Here is a 16,914-nt window from a genome sequence, read left to right as displayed (position 1 = left end):
GCTGATTCTCCTTCATTTACGGTGTTGACGATTGCTTCATAACCTATTATGTGCGCTACAATCGTTGTTATTATCTTGTAACATAGTAGCATCTATGTCAGCGGCATAGAGATAATCGTTCAAACATCGTAATTTTACCGCCAAACTTATCAGGGAGACACTGACTGTATCCAGCTTGTAAGTCTGCGTATAAATGTTTACTACTGCTTAGTATCTTCCTACCAAAGCACACTCTCATCCAGAACAGACAGGGAAGATGGTAACTAGCGATGCGACGGAAGTGTGATAATAGAAGTAGAAGCGGAAACAAATGTCAAAGGCGAATTTTAGAGGAAGCGGAAGCGGATGCGGTAGTGGAAGTGTATAAATTAGGAAAAAAGTAACAGTTCTTTATCAGACACTATACAGGGTGATTCAAAAAGAATACCACAACTTTAGGAATTTAAAACTCTGCAACGACAAAAGGCAGAGCTAAGCACTATCTGTCGGCGAATTAAGGGAGCTATAAAGTTTCATTTAGTTGTACATTTGTTCGCCATTTCAGCCAATAAGGTTTTTGGTCCCTTTTTCTTCGAAGGTGCTACTGTAACTGGACTACAGTATCTGGAGATGTTAGAGAATTGGCTGTTCCCTCAGCTCGAACAAGAAGCACAACAATTCATATTTCAGCAGGATGGAGCGCCACCACATTGGCACTTATCTGTCAATAACTACCTGAACGTCAACTACCCGGCCGCCAGGCAGCCCGTGACAGAGCACTTCATCACTGGCCTCCAAGAAGCCCTGATCTTACCCCCTGCGATTTTTTCTTATGGGGGTATGTTAAGGATATGGTGTTTCGGCCACCTCTCCCAGCCACCATTGATCATTTGAAACGAGAAATAACAGCAGCTATCCAAACTGTTACGCCTGATAAGCTACACAGAGTGTGGAACGAGTTGGAGTATCGGGTTCATATTGCTCGACTGTCTGGAGGGGGCCATATTGAACATCTCTGGACTTGTTTTTGAGTGAAAAAAAACCTTTTTAAACACTCTTTGTAATGATGTATAACAGAGGGTTATATTATGTTTCTTTCATTAAATACACATTTTTAAGGTTGTGGTATTCTTTTTGAATCACCCTGTATTTTATTACATAAATACTCAAAATTTATCAATGGCAGATTATATTTACAAAAAGTAATATTGTCTCTTTTTCACCCTACAATCCATTTCCATGTTCTTCGTATATGGGGCCAGCTCCATCGAGTAATTGTTCACTGGATACGCTACTGGGAGGAGCTGACAGACGCTGGCGAGCTAGCGGCAGGTGGTACTTGAAATGAAATTTGTGGTAAGTTCTATGGGACCAAACTGCTGAGGTAATCGGTCCCTAGGCTTACGCACTACTCAATCGAACTTAAACTAACTTACACTAAGGACAACACACACACCCATGCCCAAGGGAGGACTCAAACCTCCGACAGGGGAAGCCGAGCGAATCGTTGCAAGCCGCCTTGGACCGCTCGGCTACCCCGCGCCGCGGTGGTACTTGTGTCCATTTGATTTCCACCACATCATCTTTTAGAGAATTCTGCTACTTAGCCAAACTTCTTGAAGGCTGATTTTCAAGTTCATATCGGCACCTTTTAGAGCTATTAGGTATGCAGCCATCTTGAGGTGAGTTGGGATCTCTGGCTTTCATCACCATCAAATTAAGTTTTCGGGACTCAACTTGCTCTGTGATGACGTATTGCAAAATTTTGACTTTTATCGCGGATCTAAATACGTCGCAATTGTGTACTTATCGATTTTGGTCAGTTCTCCAAATCTCGTGATTGAATTTATTTCATCATGTAATTTTCTTGCTAAATTTTGGAATTGTTCTGAAGTATCTGTCTTTGTTTCTTCTTGCTGTAAAGTAGTCACAAGAACTTGATTTAGCGGTATGACTGACGAAATGCTCGCTTGACAACTGCCTAATTTTCTAGCAATTTCTTCGAATTGTTTCATTTCCTGTACAAATTTTTGGACATTTCTCCAGTCCTCAGTAGAGATCATCGTGATTGGATTTGAACGTAAGTACAAAGTTGGCGAATCCTTGAGCTTTGAAAATCGTTCCATCACATAGAACGCGGTATTCCAGCTGGAAGTAAAATAAATTGTATTAAAAGATACGATTTTCATAAAACGCATACACTACTCACACTAAATAATACCATCAAATTCATATCCATTTATGTACACTCCTGGAAATTGAAATAAGAACACCGTGAATTCATTGTCCCAGGAAGGGGAAACTTTATTGACTTATTCTTGGGGTCAGATACATCACATGATCACACTGACAGAACCACAGGCACATAGACACAGGCAACAGAGCATGCACAATGTCGGCACTAGTACAGTGTATATCCACCTTTCGCAGCAATGCAGGCTGCTATTCTCCCATGGAGACGATCGTAGAGATGCTGGATGTAGTCCTGTGGAACGGCTTGCCATGCCATTTCCACCTGGCGCCTCAGTTGGACCAGCGTTCGTGCTGGACGTGCAGACCGCGTGAGACGACGCTTCATCCAGTCCCAAACATGCTCAATGGGGGACAGATTCGGAGATCTTGCTGGCCAGGGTAGTTGACTTACACCTTCTAGAGCACGTTGGGTGGCACGGGATACATGCGGACGTGCATTGTCCTGTTGGAACAGCAAGTTCCCTTGCCGGTCTAGGAATGGTAGAACGATGGGTTCGATGACGGTTTGGATGTACCGTGCACTATTCAGTGTCCTCTCGACGATCACCAGTGGTGTACGGCCAGTGTAGGAGATCGCTCCCCACACCATGATGCCGGGTGTTGGCCCTGTGTGCCTCGGTCGTATGCAGTCCTGATTGTGGCGCTCACCTGCACGGCGCCAAACACGCATACGACCATCATTGGCACCAAGGCAGAAGCGACTCTCATCGCTGAAGACGACACGTCTCCATTCGTCCCTCCATTCACGCCTGTCGCGACACCACTGGAGGCGGGCTACACGATGTTGGGGCGTGAGCGGAAGACGGCCTAATGGTGTGCGGGACCGTAGCCCAGCGTCATGGAGACGGCTGCGAATGGTCCTCGCCGATACCCCAGGAGCAACAGCGTCCCTAATTTGCTGGGAAGTGGCGGTGCGGTCCCCTACGGCACTGCGTAGGATCCTACGGTCTTGGCATGCATCCGTGCGTCGCTGCGGTCCGGTCCCAGGTCGACGGGCACGTGCACCTTCCGCCGACCACTGGCGACAACATCGATGTACTGTGGAGACCTCACGCCCCACGTGTTGAGCAATTCGGCGGTACGTCCACCCGGCGTCCCGCATGCCCACTATACGCCCTCGCTCAAAGTCCGTCAACTGCACATACGGTTCACGTCCACGCTGTCGCGGCATGCTACCAGTGTTAAAGACTGCGATGGAGCTCCGTATGCCACGGCAAACTGGCTGACACTGACGGCGGCGGTGCACAAATGCTGCGCAGCTAGCGCCATTCGACGGCCAACACCGCGGTTCCTGGTGTGTCCGCTGTGCCATGCGTGTGATCATTGCTTGTACAGCCCTCTCGCAGAGTCCGGAGCAAGTATGGTGGGTCTGACACACCGGTGTCAATGTGTTCTTTTTTCCATTTCCAGGAGTGTATATTTCACAATATTTATCGTGTTGGGCAATCCTGAATGACAGACAAAGCAGGTTGATTAAGACGTTTCCTTTAAATTTTTGCCAGATCGGTTTGTGCGACCAAGGAATGATTGAAATGAGTGAAATTTTTTTTTATGTATAACAGTAGGTTGTAGGTGCCACTCATGTGATTCCACAGAAGCGCGAGTAGAAAGTTGTACCTGATGTATTGCACAATTTACATCATCAAAGCCAGACAATTGCAACACTTTAATCACATTAGGTATACGATCACGAACAATACCACGTACAACTTGGTGATTTATGCCCCACACTTGAAGTATCGTTTCAAATTTGGTCGGTGTTATGTCACCTGCATGACACCCAGTCATGACTTCACATTTCAAAATTATAGACACCATGTAAAAATTCTTTGAAATACCATTAGAAGTCAAACTAAGTAATGAAGTTTCACAATGTAGATTAAACTTTGAATCAGTTGTGAAAGATATTTTTTCCAAATTCTCAAGTAAGTTATTGATTTTTCTTGCTAGATTGTTGTACAATTTGTCACACAAATACACAGTAAGAAAAGTCACGACCTTTTAACTTATACTTTGGAAGACCAACATTCATTACTCTGCAAAAGCCGGTACCATCGACAAAATTACACGATAAGTTCTGGAGGGCAATCATTTCAGCAATCACACGATCCATGTGTTGAGACTTTAGGTGTGAGGAATCCCAGTAATCATTTACTTACAGACTTTGAAGCTCGTAAGTCGTTTTTAGCGTCTTTGGGCGGATAAAAGAAACCTATAACAATAACAAAATAAAAATAGTGAAATACATCAAGAAATAAAATACATAAAATGTAATATAAAAATAAAATTCCAAATTGTTAAGTAGAGCACGTCAATAATTCGCAGTGTGCCCAGCTGAAGCGACAATTGTTAAAGAAACGTTTCTGGACCAATTTATAAATGACGCTGCAGTTTCTGAGTAGGGCGTTAATTTGTAAATATTGGATTTTATTCTTCATATTGCATAATAGGTTTGGTTAACTTGTTTACCATATCCAGTGTTTATTTCCGACCTGATGATGCTAAAGAAGCTATTGACACCTTATATACAATATGGAGAACAAAATACAATAAATAAATTAACATTATAAGAGTAAATGCAACGTGATTGGTATTGGTTGTTTCAAATGGCTCTGAGCACTATGGGACTTAACATCTGTGGTCATCAGTCCCCTAGAACTTAGAACTACTTAAACCTAACTAACCTAAGGACATCACACACAGCCATGCCCGAGGCAGGATTCGAACCTGCGACCGTAGCGGTCACGCGGTTCCAGACTGAAGCGCCTAGATCCGCTCGGCCACTCCGGCCGGCCGATTGGTATTGGTTCAAATTATAAACAGTTACCTGCATACCATCACTTTTCTATAGATAAATGGAAGATAAGATTCTTAGAAACGTTTTTATACACAGTGAGATAACTTTTTAAGTGCTCACTTCAGATTGTGTGAGGGGCAGGACGTATAACTAGTTTAAATTTCGTGTAGTGCCAACACACACTCGTGTAATTTCACGTACTACATGGTGTATTTATTCCTTTCCACAGACTGTTAAATGCTTATATCATTCAGTACTGGCAGCAACGAGAAAGGCACAACATCTATCGATCTGAACCAACACGATCCGACCAGAACTAAGGTTGGGGTGAGTCCTTACAATGTTATCGTACTGTGAATCACTCAGATAAAACAGCTTTGCACCAGCAGTCGACAGAGATCACCCTATGACGATCGAACTATATTATTAGTATCAACTAAATTATTATATAAATACTGACTAACCTTCTGTTTTCTCGCCTCCTCTGAAAGCTTGATAGTTTCATTTAACTTCTCAAATTCTGTAAATTTCTCAACATGTAATGATTTAAGATGACTCTTCAATGTAATGTTCGTGCGCCCATTTCGCGAATATACTTTGTCATACATTTTGAATTTGGATCTCAAATCATTAATCTCAGCAAAATAATTCAAAATAAGACTTGTTTTTGGTTTCATTATTGCACCCTTAACTAACGCTACGCCACAAAACTGTTGACTACATAAAAAACACTATACAGTGTAGTAATACTACACAGTGGCCAGAAGACTAGAAAAGATCAGTATTCATCCCCATTCCAAAGAAGAGAAGCTGTAAAGAATGCTCAGATTACCGAACAATCGCACTTATTTCACATGTTAGCAAAGTTATGTTGAAAATCTTACAAAATAGACTTCGCCAATGTCTAGATCGAGAGCTACCAGAGGAACAAGCTGGACTTAGGAAAGGAAGAGGAACTAGAGGTCAACTTGCTAACATTCGGTGGATTATGGAAAAAGCGAGAGAATTCCAGAAAGATGTGTACCTCTGCTTTATTGACTACGCCAAAGCCTTTGACTGCGTCGATCACAACAAATTATGGAACGTACTGAAAAACATGGGTGTACCAGATCACCTCATTCATCTGATACGGAGTTTATACCTTGACCAAGAAGCCACGGTGAGAACTATGTATGGAACAACGAAATGGATAAAGATTCAGAAAGGGGTCCGGCAAGGCTGCATACTATCATCGTACTTATTCAATCTGTATGCAGAACATGTTATGAGGAATGCGAGGCTAGATGAAGGAGAAACAGGAATTAAAATAGCTGGAATAAATGTAAACAACCTCAGGTACGCGGATGATAGGATCCTGTTAGCAGAAAGTGAAGAAGAATTGAGAACACTCTTACTGAAGGTGAAAGACGAAAGTGAAAAGGCCGGTCTTATGCTGAATGTGAAGAAAACGAAAATTATGGCAACTACACCTACCAATTCGTGGGATATAGCAGGAGAAACCATGGAGGTAGTGACCACATTCAGTTATCTCGGTTCCCAGATCTCTGCTGATGGCGACTGCAGCCATGAAATCCGGAGACGCCTGTTGCTCGGTAGACAGGCGATGTCAAACCTTGACAAGGTTATAAGGTCCAGAGACATAACACTAGCAACAAAGATCTGTATTGTGAGGGCTATGGTCTTTCCAGTTGTGATGTATGGATGTGAGACCTGGACCATTAGAAAGGCTGAACGGCGAAGAATTGACTCCTTCGAATTGTGGTGTTGGAGGAAACTTCTTAGAGTTCCATGGACTCCAAAGAGAACCAACAGATCAATATTGGAGCAAATAATACCAGATTTCTCCCTGGATGGTCTAATGTTAAAACGAAATCTGACCTACTTTGGACACACAATGCGAAGGCATGCCTCGCTGGAAAAACATTAATGCTGGGGAAGATTGAAGAAACTAGAAGAAGAGGACGTCAGAGGATGAGATGGATCGATGGCATCACAGAAGCAATGTGTTCCAACCTGGAAGGTCTACGGGAGAAAGTGCAAGACAGGAAAAAGTGGCGTGATTTGGTTCATGGGGTCACGAAGAGTCGGAACCGACTAAACGAATAGAGAGAGAGAGAGAGAGCGAGAGTATTACACAGCAACACAAAGTAGGAAGGCGAGCGACAAAACGCTACACTTTCCCCGCGATGCACAGAGATCACTGCTTAATAATCCAAGAAACGCAACAATCGCTACTGGCACGTGTCAGCTTGCTGCAAGACCACCCAACAAACTCCCGACTGCGCAGCAGCTGGCGCGATGGGGCAATAAGTGCGCGCATCGACAATGTCACCATTGTTGAAATTTCCGATATAAAAATTCGGAACCGGATGCGGAAGCGTATGTGAAACAAATTTGCGGAACTGCCGCAGTTGCGGAAGCAGAGATCTGTCGCATCACTAAATTGCAGACATAGTTGTGTTCGTGTGTTCGTCTAAGCCCACACCAACGTACTCATTCTGAATGGGACCCATTATCCTCTTTGCATCAGCCACTGCCATTTCTCCCGTCTGAGATTTCTTAGGGATTTCTCTGCTGTGTGTCCTTTTACTTTCTAATTACTGAGTTTGTATTCTAGGGGGCCATTTCTTTTGTTTAGATGACTTTTTTTGAATTGTCCTTATTTGATATTGGATGAGAGGATAGGTCGTTGAATGTTCGATCGTTGTGGTTTGTGTCCTTGTCAACTAGCATGTCTCTGCCTACTGTAAACACTGGAACATCATCTTGATTGCAGCCTAGTGCTTCATCGCAATGTTTAAGAACCATAGTATTTTTTTCCTAGGTGTCTTGCTACCATTTAAGGTCTGGGGATTAATCTTCCCTGGAGAGACCTGTTTGAACAATTCGGAAGGGTAGTAGTTGGACTCTGTTCGTTCGTCAGCACGCTATGTGCAGTGGAATCCTGATTCCCCGACGTGATATGTCAGGGCGTTGACAATGCCCCGTTCGCTGTGATGGGGCTGACAAGTCTGCACATATGTCAGTCTTTGTTCATGTCGCACGTCGTCTGTGGTGGTGAGTGCGTAGTTTTCACTTTGTATGGATTTTACACCGGTGCAGAGAGCCTTAAGATTATCCGCGCATCCACACAGATTCTTTGTTGCTCATCGTAAACAACAAATGCTTTGAAGGCTTGAACCATAAAATACGACGAAATATGCTTATGAAGGTCAATTCAATCATTTCGCACACAACTGTCAACATTGAACTGATTTTTATCTGTCCATTTCTCCCCAGTAAAATGTAAAACCTTGCCATAAAGCGTTAACGCTTGTTCGATGAAATCGGACCCTAGATAAAAGAAGGATGAATATGCACACAGGTCGCAACCACAAACCAGCAAAGCTAATCGCAGTTGAACTAGATTGGAATATAGAAAGTTCAAGAAACCGCCTGTTTTTCTCATAATCTGGATACATGTTTCAACGTCTCGGATATTAACATAACTGCATTAACAAGGAAATCATATGCCAATCAGTGAACATGCGTGTGACTGGGGCCTCCCGTCGGGTAGGCCGTTTGCCTGGTGCAAGTCCATTTAGTTGACGTCATTTCGGTAACTTGCGTGAAGTTGATTGAGACAACAAAACATCCTGTTCACGAAAGGAGAAAATCTCCCACACGGTCGGGAATGGAACCCAGGCCCTTCGCATGGAATTCTGCAGCGCTGACAGCTATGGAGGTGGACATCCGTGAACGTTATCGTCTTATAAATGTCTCCTTTCCAACAAACGATCGTCGAGTTCAAACAAATTCAGTCTGTCATATCCGAACCATAACGTAGACATCCTAATCTGAGCTTCCATAGTTGTATAGCCATGCTGTACTCACAAGCTACAGCGACACACGGCCAGCGAAGCGCCCAACTCTCAGTGAGCTCCACGCTGTGCAGCGTTTAGCGAGACATGTCAACACATCTGGGAATAACGACATGTAGCTGATACTGGACGTTGATTTACATCGGTGAGGATAGTTGAAAATTTGTGCCAGACCGGGATTTGCACCCAGGTCTCCTACTTACTAGGGAGATGCACTGGGCCAACCGGTTACAATGCCTATCGCAGCTGCGCGGATTACCTGATCACGCCAATCGTCACACCCAAATTCTCCAGTTATCCGCACGCTACTGACGTACTGCCCCTGGCCGTTATTCTCATTATTTGCGAGATTTCACCGATTCCCGTAAGAGTTCAGGCGTGGTGTGCAACTCCACTGAATGGCTCACTGGCCAGTCTCGCTTTAATTACATATGTGGTATCTGTTCTTTCGGACATGTCCGAAAGAACAGACACCTCATATACACATAAAATATGTTTTTTTCAGACGGATAAATTGACAGGCTGCTTGAATTTACATATGTGACGGTATGATTTCCTAACTTCACGTCCAGATAACCCGGAAACGGGACACCGTATCGAATATTTTCTTAACAATTATTTGAAACACAACATCCCCTGCAACACCCTTACAAACTTTTCAGACTGTTTCTGACTAATCTGCATAATCAGTCTGGATTTCCGTGTGCCTCCAGGTCTCTTCCATGTGTAAAATCATCTTCATGATTCCAGAATGAGATTTTCACTCTGCTGCGGAGTGTGCGCTGATATGAAACTTCCTGGCAGATTACAACTATGTGCCCGACCGAGACTCGAACTCGGGACCTTTGCCTTTCGCGGGCAAGTGCTCTACCAACTGAGCTACCGAAGCACGACTCACGCCCGGTCTCACAGCTTTACTTCTGCCAGTATTTCGTCTCCTACCTTCCAAACTTCACAGAAGCTCTCCTGCGAACGTTGCAGAACTAGCACTCCTGAAAGAAAGGATATTGCGGAGACATGGCTTAGCCACAGCCTGGGGGATGTTTCCAGAATGAGATTTTCACTCTGCAACGGAGTGTGCGCTGATATGAAACTTCCTGGATGATTAAAACTGTGTACCCGACCGAGACTCGAACTCGGGACCTTTGCCTTTCGCGGGCAAATGCTCTACCAACTGAGCTACCGAAGCACGACTCACGCCCGGTCTCACAGCTTTACTTCTGCCAGTATCTCGTCTCCTACATTCCAAACTTTACAGAAGCTCTCTTGCGAACCATGCAGAACTAGCACTCTTGAAAGAAAGGATATTGCGGAGACATGGCTTAGCCACAGCCTGGGGGATGTTTCCAGAAAGAGATTTTCACTCTGCAGCGGAGTGTGCGCTGATATGAAACTTCCTGGCACATTAAAACTGTGTGCCCGACCGAGTCTCGAACTCGGGACCTTTGCCTTTCGCGGGCAAAAGTTTGGAAGGTAGGAGACGAGATACTGGCAGAAATAAAGCTGTGAGACCGGGCGTGAGTCGTGCTTCGGTAGCTCAGTTGGTAGAGCATTTGCCCGCGAAAGGCAAAGGTCCCGAGTTCGAGTCTCGGTCGGGCAAACAGTTTTAATCTGCCAGGAAGTTTCTTCATGATTCTTAAACCAAATATTACGAAGATTAAATGACGATCTGTGCAACCTTTTCAGATTCTCTAAGCTACCTACCCACTTCAAGAATCTAACATGCTACACTCTGTCCCTTGGAACGCCAGTTTTGTTATTCATGATGCCGAATTCCTCCTGAGCAGCCCCCCTCCCCCCCCCCCCCCCCCACCCAGAGATCGAATTAACCTCTGGAGTTCTTTATCCAAGAGGTTTATATCATCATAAGTAGAGCATCATGACCTAGGGAAAAATGAATCACAGCTCTAGTTTCCCCTTGCTTTCACCTTTCTGCCATACCAGCCATTTTGGCTGTTACTAGAAGGATAGATCAGTGTCGTGGAGACTGTTGCTCTTGCAACTACTGAAAAGGCTACAGCTGTCCTCAGACACTATGTGTCTGTCTTGCATCTGCACAGATACGCTTCCATTGTGGTTGTGCCTATGATACGGGCTCCTTTGTCACTAAGACAGAAGTCACCCCACCTCGACAAGATCCATGTTATGTCCCAGCTGGGGACGCTTAAGTAAAACTGAGAGACTTTCCATGGTTATGCAAGTGGCTACGGAAGAGGGTCAGTTTGGGCTGGCCAGGCGAAATTACGTCTGGGGCTACCTGTTGATACAACAGCTACTGTCCCCAGGGTGTAGGGATGCATGTTATGGCCAAGTGGAGGGTCCAGACATGCAACAAGTGACCACGGAAGTGGGTTAGTTTGGGCTGGCCAGGCGAAATTACATCAGGGGCTACCTGTTGATACAACAGCTACTGCCTCCAAGTTGTCGAGATGGTTCCTGCATGCTACGGCCAAGCAGAGGGACCAGACACACAACATAACAGACTCAGCAGAAAGTCAGAGGCACTTTGGCCTGGGAGATATGATAACTTCACGCCTGATACGTGATTCTGTTGTGGCCCAAGTGGCAGAACCTGATGCTTTAGCAAATCTCAAGGATAGTCCAAGTCCATATGAATATTCCGCATTTTAAGTAAGAGGAATTGCAGTCTACCAGGCACCTCGTCTGAAGGGCTACATACTCGTATGGCTGCCTACGAGTGGCGTGCAGCTCGAGTCCAGGTAAGTGATGTCGCTGATTGGATTGTTTGGACAAGCTCTTTGCTCCCTGAATCCGCCCGTGTGGACAGACACTGCTGCTGTGAAGCATTCAGTGGACGCTGGGTCCACTGTGTGGTACTGCACGCCTCGGCGTGTTCCGTCCTGTGCTGCTGGCAACCTATACTCAACATTGTGGGCCGCCGCCGGCTGGTGTGAGCTGCGTCCTTTCTGAGTTACTGCAATCACCCGCAATACGCTGCTGACGGCTGCTCCTCTCTGCAGGCCTTCAATTGCTTACGTTTAGGGGACTTGGTTCTCTGAGTGTCATCATGGTTGCTGTAGCTAATCAACAATAAATAAATGTTTTAGCAGACACTGCCACGTGTCCATTCACCACTCCATTGGTGTGCCGCCCAGGATGGTGGACTACCGGCCTCTTGACCTCTGCAAATCCAATTCCACCACCCACCATAGACGTCCAGTCTCTATAATTATAAAGCCGTCTCGTATCATATATTAATAAAATTCCTAAAAATATGATTTTCGGTGTTAATATTGAAAAAAGTTCTATCTCTCTCCGTTTTCAGTCAGATACAAAAGATCTTCAGATGAAGTACTGCATGTTCAGTAAAGTTGAGGGGCCTTTACTGGAAGCTGATAGCCAAGAGTGGGATCGCTAGGCTTATGTAATGTCTAATGAGGATATGTGGTTCTGCCTTGTGCAGACACAATTTTACTTCTTTTACTGCCCGCACATGTTGCGGAGAAGTTTCCCCATCTTCAGCGGGTTTTATTTATTATCTCTTGAACAATATACAATGAATTTGTTAATTATGTTTATTCGCCAAGTTTTTGATATTCTAGGATTTACATTTCCATAAGTATTGACGGAAATACTAACATGAAGAGTAAATGTATTTCAGTCCGTCCCGTTAGCTGAATGGTCAGCGCGTTGGAATGCCATGCACGAGGGCCCGGGTTAGATTCCCGGCTGGGGCGGGAGATTTTCTCCCCTCAGAGACTGGTTGTTGTGCTGCCGACGCGCAAGTCCCCCAATGTGGCATTACACTCAATAAGACTTGCACTTGGCGGCCGAACTTCCTGTCTGGGAACTGACGCCACACGATCATTTCCTTTTCAGTGTATTTCATATTGACGTTCACAAGTCTGTATGGTATTTGTAGCACAGCTATGCTTATTGCCTCCCCGCATTTCATCTACAGTTAAAAAGCGTTTATCAGTGCTTTGTCACCGAGTGAGGTGGCGCTGTGGTTAGCACACTCGACTCGCATTTGGGACAACGACTGTTGAAACGTGCGTCTGGCCATCCTGATTTAGGTTTTCCGTGATTTCCCTAAATCTCTTGAGGCAAATGCCGCGGTGGTTCCTTTGAAAGGACACGGTCGACTTACTTCCCCGTCATTCTCTCATCCGATGGGACCGATGAACTCGCTGTTTGCCGGCCGCTGTGGCCGAGCTGTTCTAGGCGCTTCAGTCTGGAACTGCGCAACCGCTACGGTCGCAGGCTCGAATCCCGCCTCGAGCATGGATGTGTGTGATGTCCTTAGGTTAGTTAGGTTTAAGTAGTTCTAGGGGACTGATGACCTCAGATGTCAAGTGCCATAGTGCTCAGGGCCATTTGAACCGTTTTTGAACCTCGCTGTCTTGTCCCCTCCCTCAAATCAACCAACCCGCCAATTAATGTTTCATCATGTACTTTCTCAAATTTTAGACCTAATATGGTATTATCGATATTTTTTCTATTGCGCTACTTTCATTATCTTATGTTGTTTTGTAATTAAGGATTTGCTGTTATACTCTTTGGATAGCGGTTTCTAGGTTACACTACAATTTCTTCGAAAAATGTGTTGAAATGTAAGATGATTGTGATAAGGCTTTGTGGAATGTTGATTGGGGAGGGGGGGCAGATTATGCCTGTAGAAGTGTGTACTTACTTTTTGTACATCTTGCGTTCTCGTGCTTGTAAAGAATGTTTGAACGGAGATTCATAATGCGCACTGCTAGACGGGCTGTGGAGGTGTTTTTGTATGTGTGTGTTTGCGTGTGTATGTTTTTGCTTGTTTGGTTGTGTGTGTCTGTATGTTCAAACGGCTCTGAGCACTATGGGACTTAACATCTGAGGTCATCATTCCCCTAGACGTAGATCTACTTAAACGTAACTAACCTAAGGACATCACACACATCTATGCCAGAGGCAGGATTCAAACCTGCGACCGTAGCAGCAACGCGGTTCCGGACTGAAGTCCCTAGAATCGCTGGGCCACAGCGGCCGGCTGTGTCTGTGTGTGTGTGTGTGTGTGTGTGTGTGTGTGTGTGTGTGTGTGCGTGTGTGTGTGTGTGTGTCTTGTGTGCCTGTGTATTATGTGTCTTGGTCTTCTGATACTTCCTTTAGAGTTGAGAACAGGATTTGATTGTATAGTGCTCTGAATTCACTTATCAAGGGGAATCACACTTCCCTATTACATATTAGGAAGCAAACAGGGAAAAGAGTAGAGTTTCAGCCAAAAAATGATAATTCTCTAATGCCATTGTTGTAGATATAAACAAACAGGTCTCGTGGGTTGCAGCCATAGAGATAAAGGTTTGAGTCGTTAAAGGAAAGGATGATAGGAAACAGAGAAACCATAAGGGAGTGCGATGTAACCCAGCCTGTCGTATGAAGAGAAAAGACGTAGAGAAAGGTGGAAGGGAATTCCTCATCTAGTGAAGTGGACTAGTATGGTGAATGTTGCAGTCGGAAGGATTTACAAACATTGTGAAGGATTTCATTGACTGCGAGAGGGAGACGTGAAGTTTCATTGGGATATGATATGGAATGTGTAAAAGTGTAGAGAGGGAAAAATAAGGTTGCCGACTCGAGTTTTTGGTTAGCATAGGACAATCAGAAATGTACGGCGTGAATGTGAAGTAGTAGGAATTTTTTGATGAGATATTAAAAGTGTTGTGATTTGGCAGGAGAGCCAACACCATGTTACTAGAGGAGGCCTAAAGGCACGGGTTTTAGCTCACGCAGGCTGGCGGGAGGTCTGGAATAGGACAAGGAAATTAGACTTTCGAAAAATGGACGTATCTGGTGGAATACTTAACTTTAATCCATTAATGATGAACATCGCTCTTTACGGTACATGATTCACAATATCAATAGTAACTGAATATGGCGCCTTGCTAGGTCGCAGAAAATGACGTAGCTGAAGGCTATGCTAAACTATCGTCTCGGCAAATGAGAGCGTATTTTGTCAGTGAACCATCGCTAGCAAAGTCGGTTGTACAACTGGGGCGAGTGCTAGGAAGTCACTCTAGACCAGTTGTGTGGCGGCGCTCGGTCTGCAATCACTGATAGTGGCGACACGCGGGTCCGACGTATACTACCGGACCGCGGCTGATTTAAAGGCTACCACCTAGCAAGTGTGGTGTCTGGCGGTGACACCACATTCCTCCCCCTCAAATCGGCGTGCGGTTGCGTGGGGAGGACCCCATGTTGACGTATGCGACGAGGTGGGGAGCCTAACGACAAGGGAGGCTGTGCCACCCGCACGCTGCCATTCGGACCGAGGGGAGCTAGGAAACCCCTGAAAACCTGCTCTAGGGTGCACGCCAACATGTGGTGTATGCGCCCGCTGAGAGACAGGACGGGCCGAAGGGTCGACCTCCATCGGGCCGGGGCACCCGAAGGGCGAAGACGACAAATAAATGGTTCAAATGGCTCTGAGCACTGTGGGACTCAACATCTTAGGTCATAAGTCCCCTAGAACTTAGAACTACTTAAACCTAACTAACTTAAGGACATGACACACACCCATGCCTGAGGCAGGATTCAAACCTGCGATCGTAGCAGATTCGCGGTTCCGGACTGCAGCGCCAGAACCGCATGGCCACCGCGACCGGCGCGAAGACGACACATGGTCCGGAGGGGGCAAGATTTCCATGTCGGTGGACACCTGGTCCCGGGAAGCGATCGGCGGCGCGTGACCCAGGGAGGCGCCCGGCGGCTGCAGCGAAGCGTCCGCTGCGGGCGTCGCCGGCGGGAGAACAGGCGGCGGCGGCGGCGCGCCGCCATGGGGCAAAATGGAAGGCAGCGTCGGTAACACCTGGGGCTGAGGCGAGCCTTTAGATGGGTCCCCAGGGCGCTGACCGGACGGCACCGTCGCTGAAAGCAGACGGCGAGCGGGAGAGCCCGTGCGACGACAGAGGCGCAGCTGGTTGAGATGCCGGCCCACCTCGCCAGAGGCCCCCAAAACCTGATACATAGCGCGGCCGAGGCAGCGAAGAATGCGCCCTTCGAGCCAACACCGTGAACCTCGATAGTAGACAACCTCGCCTGGAGCAAATGCAGGTGTCTGCCGCTGCACAGAAACCTGATGCGGCGGATGTAGCGAAGACATCAAGGTTCGACGATGACGACCGTGAAGCAACTCAGCCGGCGAGCGACCATCTCGGGGCTGAGAGCGATACGAGGACAAAAAGAGCAATAACGCGTCCTCCCGAGAATGCGACGCTTTCAACTTCAACATCTGTGACTTGAAAGTCCTGACCAATCGTTCAGCGGCACCGTTTGACTGTGGCGAAAACGGCGCGGACGTCAGATGTTGAATACCATTGGCCTTGAAAAATGACTGAAATTCTGCGGACATGAATTGTGGGCCATTGTCGGAAACAATAGTCTGTGGAAGACCTTCAATGCAAAGTATAGCAGATAACGCTTGGATGGTGGCAGATGACGTCGTGGAAGACATCCGGACAACAAAAGGAAAATTACTGATTGAATCTACCACAACCAACCATGGAGCATTCCACAATGGACCAGCAAAATCGATGTGTAAGCGTCGCCAATGGGAAGTGGCTTTTGGCCATGCAAAGAATTTCCGTGGTGGTGCTAACTGTGGTTCGGCACACACCATGCAAGAAGAGCACATATTCGTAATCGCGGCATCGATTCCGAACCAAGTACAGTGCTGACGAGCAAGTTGTGTCGTTCTCACTATACCCCAATGTGCTTGGTGGAGAAGCTGTAAGACAGAGGACTGTAACGAACGTGGGACCACGACCCTGGACTGATCATTATCAGAACGCAACAGCAAAACACCACGTCGAACAAAAAGTCTCTCCTTGTGAGCAAAAAATCGGCGAACCAACGGGTCCCCGATCTGTGACTTTGACTAGGGCCATTGCGTAGCAACAAAACGCAGAACGGTAGCAAGGATAGGGTCGGCAGTTGTTGCTGTAGCTACACGACGAAAATCAATCGGAAACGATTCGATCACGTCAACGGTTTCCGCATCAATGAACATGCAAGCAAGTTCGGAGG

The 16,914-nt window shown here is 46.1% G+C and overlaps 1 non-coding gene across 1 annotated transcript; it reads left to right on the top strand.

Moving 5' to 3' along the window:
• Nucleotides 1-10,414: 10,414 nt before the first annotated feature.
• On the top strand, nucleotides 10,415-10,489 carry Trnas-cga (transfer RNA serine (anticodon CGA)). The gene has a single exon. It is a non-coding gene; the product is annotated as a tRNA-Ser (tRNA).
• Nucleotides 10,490-16,914: the final 6,425 nt, after the last annotated feature.

The sequence above is a fragment of the Schistocerca serialis genome, unplaced genomic scaffold, assembly GCF_023864345.2.
Source record: "Schistocerca serialis cubense isolate TAMUIC-IGC-003099 unplaced genomic scaffold, iqSchSeri2.2 HiC_scaffold_1362, whole genome shotgun sequence".
NCBI classification, from domain to species: domain Eukaryota; kingdom Metazoa; phylum Arthropoda; class Insecta; order Orthoptera; family Acrididae; genus Schistocerca; species Schistocerca serialis.
Note: the sequence above shows the minus strand (reverse complement) of the source record. Positions and strands in the feature narration are given on the sequence as shown.